The following is a 7602-nucleotide window of genomic DNA, read 5'->3' on the forward strand; positions in this document are numbered from 1 at the left end:
CTTCCAGATGTTGAATATTAAGTTGATGGTAACCTTCTATGATCCGTTGGTGGGACAACGGAACGTCGATGAACTTCGTGGGTCACCTATGCGCTAAATGCCCACAACCTTCTGCGTATTGGTTTTGGACACCTTTCCTGCAAAACAAAGATAAAAACATAATAAAATTACTACAAAAAGGCTCTATTCACATAAAAATCTTAAGGAAAAAGCATTGAAAGTACCGTGAAACCATGGTACACCAACACCCTCAACTTAAATACAATGTTTCTCGTCAAGTGATGGCACTATGAATCAACACTACAATTTGTGCACAAGTATCCTCTTTTAAGCTTCCTCAATCACTTGGCTATTAATCCCAACTTTTTTGTTGCTTTAGTGAATGTTTCTACTCTTAGGCTTAATAGTCTTACTCATGTGGATAAGACCATGACATAGACTCACCATGCACCGACCCTCTACACTTTTGTCTCTCGCCAAGGTACCAATTTTCAGATATCAGAACTAGTGCCTTCACTTCAAAAGATATCCTCCTTTTTCGCACAATGATTTTAACTTTGAGTATAAGGATCATTATCAAAAACTCACGCTCAAAAAAAATTCACACCTAGTTAGTATTTGTCGCCATACGCTTGCCCTTATTTTCACTGCTTAAGTTCACCACATTAGACTCTTGGGATCACGATAAAAATTTTGTGGCTTTTAACGTAGGCACAGGGTCAGGTTTTGTACATATGGTTACATTTTAGAAATTTGTTTCCCTCCTTGACATTATAGCTAAGCGTCCTACTTCTTTCATTGTCTATTATGCCCTACTTTTCTTTTCTTATCATCTTTGCCTTGTTTTCTCCCCTTCTTTTATAAAATGGAAGTGAATCTTACTTTTTTTTGTTCAACACTCATTTTATTTCTTCATTTAATTGAAAATTCTTACTAAGTCACTTCTCTTGATCACTCTTTCTTTCCTTTTACACAATACTCTATTCAGACCCAATTTTTGTGTCATCACTCATAATATCCACCCTCAACTTATGGATTTGCAATAAGTCGAGGTACATATTACCCAAGATTGGATCAGGTCCAAGATGAGGTCATTTATCTTTATTAGCCACACTCAACTTAGGATTATTACCCAAGTCAAGGTGCACATGTCCAAGGAGGGACAAGGGAAAACACTCTATACCCCGAGAAGGTGAGTTGGTGAAGAAAACATGGGAATTATAGGATTAACATATTTGGATAAAAAGGGATATAAACTTCATTTGGTTCACTTTATGTTAGGCTAGATGTTTGCTAATTTGAGCAAGGGCCTATAATCCTTTCCTAAATGTCTAACACAAGTTGCTTTTGTAGGAGCAACCGGGCAAGTTCTTGCTAGGTACCAATAGTAGAACAATTTAATTTTATCACACTCCCTTGATTCCTCTTTACCCTATAAGATTATTGTACATCTAGTTTGAGTTTTAGATTGAGAGTCATGCAGTGGGGGCATCTCTATGTCATGATTCGAGCCAACACATTCAACTTCTTCAAACCTATTTATGCAAGCATTTTCTTAAAATGGGATATCATTCATGTTTATCCATAATTCTTCATATTTCACTTTCATACTTTTGTACAAGTTAAGGAATGCCGGTTCAATAATAAATTCATCAATCTCTTGGGGCAAAACAACATAGATAAGAAAACTCATAGAGAGGATCGTGAGTTGGGATACTCAGGCTTAACCCTAACACTCACTTTCAATTTACCTCACCCACAACAAAAAAATCACGCAATTTTCCGCTATGCATAAAAACTAAAAAGGAAGGGTGGTAGGTGAAGTAAACTTGAGGCGCATAACGCCAACGATCAACAAGAAGACGGGTCGTGTTTCCTGGAACCCACAACCTGTAGTAGAGACACCCTCAATGGGGATCCTCTAAGAAACCTAAGGTCGGGAACTAGATGCTTCAACATCCAAGTCTCGAGCCCTAATCTGACGGGTCTCCTAATCAATTAATGAGGCTCTCCTCTTCGCCTCAACATCTGTCTGCTCCTTCTTCCTCCCACGGGCATCCTCTCCATCAGTGGTGCAGTTAAAATGACCTTTTGACATACAAACGTCGATCAGGCGGTGTAGTGGGGGCAGTGAATAATGTAACAAGTATTATGTCCTCTGGTAGCTCAACAGGTGCAATCTTAGGTCTAGGTCCTCTCATCTCCAGGATACTATCAACATCGTCCCTCAAACTCTCCACAGCCTCCCAAAAAGTAGTCATGTCAATGGTGGGGGATGAGCGTGCAAGAACCACAATTGAAACACATCAAGGCGCTGGTGAACCGCCTGAAGCTTCTTCTTCGTTTGCTGGGCCACCATCTTCTCAATTTGGTCCTCAAACTTTGTCACACCACAAGATACCCCCGATAGGAGGACTTGGAACCTAGGACCACAAGTGATCCCAAGCTAACCCTGCCGTCATCATCTTGATCATACTTAAGATAGTTAACTAAATATGGAAGCTAAATCATAATTTAAACTTAAAATATAAGAAATACCATATTCTCTAACAGAGATAATAGAAAACAATGAGTTCAACACAATGTAAATATTAACTCAATACGAAGATGAAACTAACTATGTCTGAAAAAAGTCTCTAACTAACTAGAAATGCTAGGAAAATCCCAATATATGTCTAGAAATAACTGAAACTAAATGATTGAAATAAACTCATGACTGTTGTCCTCGGAGAATGAGGACTCACCACTGAATCTGTTGAACAAAAGATCGGAAACCTATCTAAGTGTGTTTAGGATACTGAGAACGTGAACATACAACACGAGAAGATGTAGCGCATGTATTCGTCAATACTTTAAGGTGATGAGCATGTAGGATAGAGTAAAGCTAAAATAAAACATTACTGAAGAAGAACAACAACAAGTATAAAAAATATACTTATAAATGTCAATGCAAGAGAGTCTGACTGAAATATGGGAGCTACTAAAAACCGATAATAAACCACATGAGCTAAATGTGGATCTGATGTATACGCCCCATTGAAAGGACGGAATATACCCTGCCAGAGGTATAAAGGCATATGTCATGATCACTAAACTTAAAACGATGCCCACAGAGGGGACTTACAACCTACTTGGCTAGTAGTTCTGGGTCTATTAGGGTACGTTAAACCCTAGTCCAACTAGGTATTATGCTACTCCAATTGATTTATATAGTTAAGTAATTATGTCTGAATTTCTGTAAATTCTAGATAGCTCAAAACTTAACATGCAAACTGAAATTGCAATATTTAATCTGATAATGATACATTAATATCTAAGGCATGTATAACTGAATAACTGAAAATATTTTGCCTAGTATGTATAATTCAAGAAATAAGGAAATACATAGCTAGGGTTCTTAAATTTATGCGATAAACTGAATAATAATATGGAAATATGATTTGGAACATATCACGAATTAATTCATGAAGTTTTGTTGATGTTCTAGAAACCCGAGGTTTAATCATGAAACGAGAATCAATAACTGATTGAAAACTAGGGACCCAATGGGTAAAAGGAACCCAGTAGTGAAATCCCACATACCTGGTGATGAAATAAACGAAAAAAATTTTGATTTTGGGGCTAGACCCGCTGGAACCTTGCTGAGATACTAGAGTTCTTGACCTTTTTCTTCTTTGTTGCTTCTAATTTTCTATGTTTTGATGAATCATTTGACTTTGTTAAGTATTAGTTATATTTATAGGCTTAAAATGACTAAAAGATGATTATTTAGGGTCAAAATGACATATCTTAAGGTTTAAACAAACTGGAAAAGACCAAATGACCCTTGAGTAAGTAACTATCGGACCAAACGAAGACCAGGATAGACGGGCCGTCATTTAGTCGACAGTTTGTAGTTTGGGTCCGTAGGTTGGGTCAATTCGATAGGTATTTACTAAAATGGGCACAACTTTTTACTTAGAGGTTTGATATTAGCAAGGTCGGTGACTATGAAAGCTAATTCAATTATCTATCTTTTAGTATGCATCGAACACCTAATTATTTTCTTGGTAAGATTTATGATCAATTGAAGTTGACCCAACTACATTTCCCCAATAACTGTCTGCTAATTTCTAGCAATGGACAAACCTACAGACAATAGATCGAACGACGTTCTGTGCTGGTCAACCATGGTTAATATATGAGAGTGGGTAAATGGGGTGTTGATCGACTAACACAGACTACAAACAAATTTTTCTAGGCTGAGATTTTGGGGGTTTTTGAATCAATCAATGGATCTGCAGGATGGGCCATGGATCAGGCTACAATCCATCGATGGAAACCGTTTACTCCACCTTTAGATTTTTCTGAAAAAAGCTGATTTTTTGTCTTTTTTGGATACGGGGTGTTACATTGTCTCCCCCTTGGTAATATTCATCCTTGAATGAAGATTAACCAATATAAAATAGAGGGAGAGAGGTATAGCCCCTCATACTTAATAGTAACAACTGATTCTAACCGAATTGAGTTCCGAGAACATGGTACTCTAAAAATGTAAGTACAAACTGAAGGAACATGATTCTAAGCTGAATTCAAACATGAATGACTGAAAAACTGAAGTGGAACTTTTACCTCAAGCTGGAGTGGAATCAGAAGGAAAGAGTGAGGATACTTGGCTTTCATGCCTGCTTCTGCTTCATAAGTAGCTCCCTCTACAAACTGACTCCTCCATAAAACTTTGACTGAAGCGACTTCTTTGTTTTTCAACTTTCAAACCCGACGGTCAATAATATAAGCTATTAAATCCTTATAAGAAATATTTTCTTTCACCACCACACTCTCTAATGGAACTATAGAGGCTGGATCATCGACACAGTTCTTCTAGAGCGAGATGTGGAACACCAGATGCACTGGCTCTAAGTCTGCTGGCAACTTTAACTCATATGACACCTTTCCAATTCTTTTGAACATATTTTAAGGGCCTACATATCTAGGACTAAGGTTCTGTTTCTTGCCGATTCTCATCACACCATTCATAGGTGAAACTTTAAGGAAACCCAATTACAAACTTGGAACTCTAGTTCCCTTCTTCTTACATGTGCATAAGATTTCTTAAGACTTTAGGTGGTCTTAAGTCCATCTTTAACGAGTTTCACTTTATCGATACAATAAAGGACTGAATCTGGCCCTATCAAAGTTGTTTCACCTACTTCAAACCAACCAACTAGAGATCTACATCTCCGCCCATACAAAGCCTCATAAGGGGCCATTAGAATGCTGAATAAGAGGGATGTGATAATTCAAACTACCCTTGAAATCGATCAAACAAGCTCTCAACATATCTTCTAGGGCCTGAATGGTACGCTTTGCCCTCCCCATATTTTTGTGGGTGAAATATTATGCTAAGGTTAAGTTGAGTTCCTAGACCCTTCTAAAATGACTTCCAGATATTAGAGGAAAACTGAGGACCTCTATATGAGAGATGAACAAAGGAACCGCATGCAACCTCACAATTTCACTAATGTAAAGCTTGGCATATTCCTTTGTCAAATATCTAGTCTTGATCGCTAAAAAGGGATAAGCTTAGTCATCCTATCAACTATCACCCAAATGGAGTTATGTAGGTAACCCTGTGATGAAATCCTTGTAGATCACATCCCACTTCTAAGTAGTAATATCGATCTCTTGAGTCATACCTCCAGGTTTCTGATGATCTACCTTGACTTGCTGGGCCATTAGAGCACTTACTCACTAAATCTGCTATATCGTTCTTTATGTCATTCCACCAATAGACTTTCCGCAGATCGCGGTACATCTTAGTGACACCTCGGTGAATAGAATATCTGGAGTTATAGTCTTCTGCAAGGATATGCTTTCTGAACACACCCACATCAGGAACGCACAATCTACCCTGGTAGGAAAATACACTATCTCCCCCTTGTGATAAAACCTCTGCTCTGTAATTCTTGACTGCACCCTTAATTCTTAGATCACTATCTTGATTTTCCTTACCCTCCACTACCAAAGAAGATTCTTCCCCATTATGAACTGTTATACCAATGTCTGACATGCTCATAAGGTGAACTCCCAAGCGAGAAAGCCTTTGAACATCCTTCACTAGCTCGTTCCTTCCTTCTTCACCATGGGCTACACTACTTATAGATAATCTTCTAAGAGCACCTGTTACTATGTTAGGTGTAACAACCCGGATACGACAATGCTAAGTAATACATAAGCGGACCTGCAATGCATAGGTTAGACTGGGTTTACATGGCTTGATGCGCGTGGAACCAGACCCCTGGAACTATGCACCAGCCAATCCAACCAAGTTGGTGAGTTTGTTGAGCTAGGATTGTATGGTTCCAACAATGTTAGGTCCCCAAACATTAGGATTCACCCAGCAGAGTCTTAACCGGACTTAGAGGGTTAGTCCTAGGTTTTAGAGGTTCTAGGGATAAAAAGGTAATTTCAGGGCTAGGGGTAGTATAGTAATTACACTAGGTTAATATTTAATTAATTAAATAAGGTTTTAATTAGTCAAAATGGGTCAAAGCTTGGTGGTGAAACCCGAGTTTGACTAAATCTCCATACTCGGGCTCGACCCGAGTTGGAGGCACTAAGTTTGCAGTTTATGTGATTAAAATTAGACAAAAATAAGGAGGGGCGTCATATTAAATTAACATGTTGATTATAATCTAATTTTGTCATTTCAATTGAGTTGAATATGTCAAAAACAAACCCCCAAGGAAAGAGGCGCATGACTCCCACTAGGAGTGTACTCAATGTGCACTCTTAATTCATCATCTCTTCATAAAACATTTTTAAGCTTTACATTGTAATTCAAAAACAGAAAAATAAACCTAATGTTCTACAGAGTTCTCTACTTCATCCATCAAAAATGAAAAGAAAAATTCTATGCCTAAGTTCTTTAAGAAATCACATAAAGAACTTCACTTGTGAACAAGAATCAAGCTCCAAAGAGAGGTTTGTGTGTGGGTTAGGACGTGTCGTTGTGGCTGGTTGTGAAAGTTTAAAAAGGTATTGTTTTTATTATCTCTTAGTCTCTTTACCATAAAGTTTCCTAAGGTTTAGTACGTAATCCAATCGAAAAACTAAGGTTTGCCCCGTTGCATTCCCATGTCGTTAGATCCTCCGAAGAGTTGATATGTGCATTGGTATATGTGAGGGTAAACAATCTTAGGAACGTTTGTGATTGTATGCAATGTGATGTTTTCAGACAGAGTATGATCATTTTATGTGTGTCTGATTGTATGCATGTTTTGTGTCATGACATGCATATAACGAAATGTTTTCAAGAACTTGGCGAATTATGTTCTATGCAATTGATGTGTTATTAATGTATGATGATGAAACCGTGATGTTCATGAAAAGTAAGTGATTGTGATGATCTAAAATTAAATACTAATTGTCAAATTAAAATAAGTGTAAGACTCTCGGCCATGTACATCAATGCACAAAGAAATAGTATGGATATATTGACGTAAGTTTATGCTAAATATTGGTTAAAGTTGATATAAAAATCTAAAAAAAATTGTCTAGACTAAAATTTAGGAAAATGAACTTAAGGACCTAGTTCTTATTAGAGAAGACTGAGCTAACTTC

This window comes from Solanum lycopersicum, chromosome 7 (genome assembly GCF_036512215.1).
Source record: "Solanum lycopersicum chromosome 7, SLM_r2.1".
Classification (NCBI taxonomy): Eukaryota; Viridiplantae; Streptophyta; class Magnoliopsida; order Solanales; family Solanaceae; genus Solanum; species Solanum lycopersicum.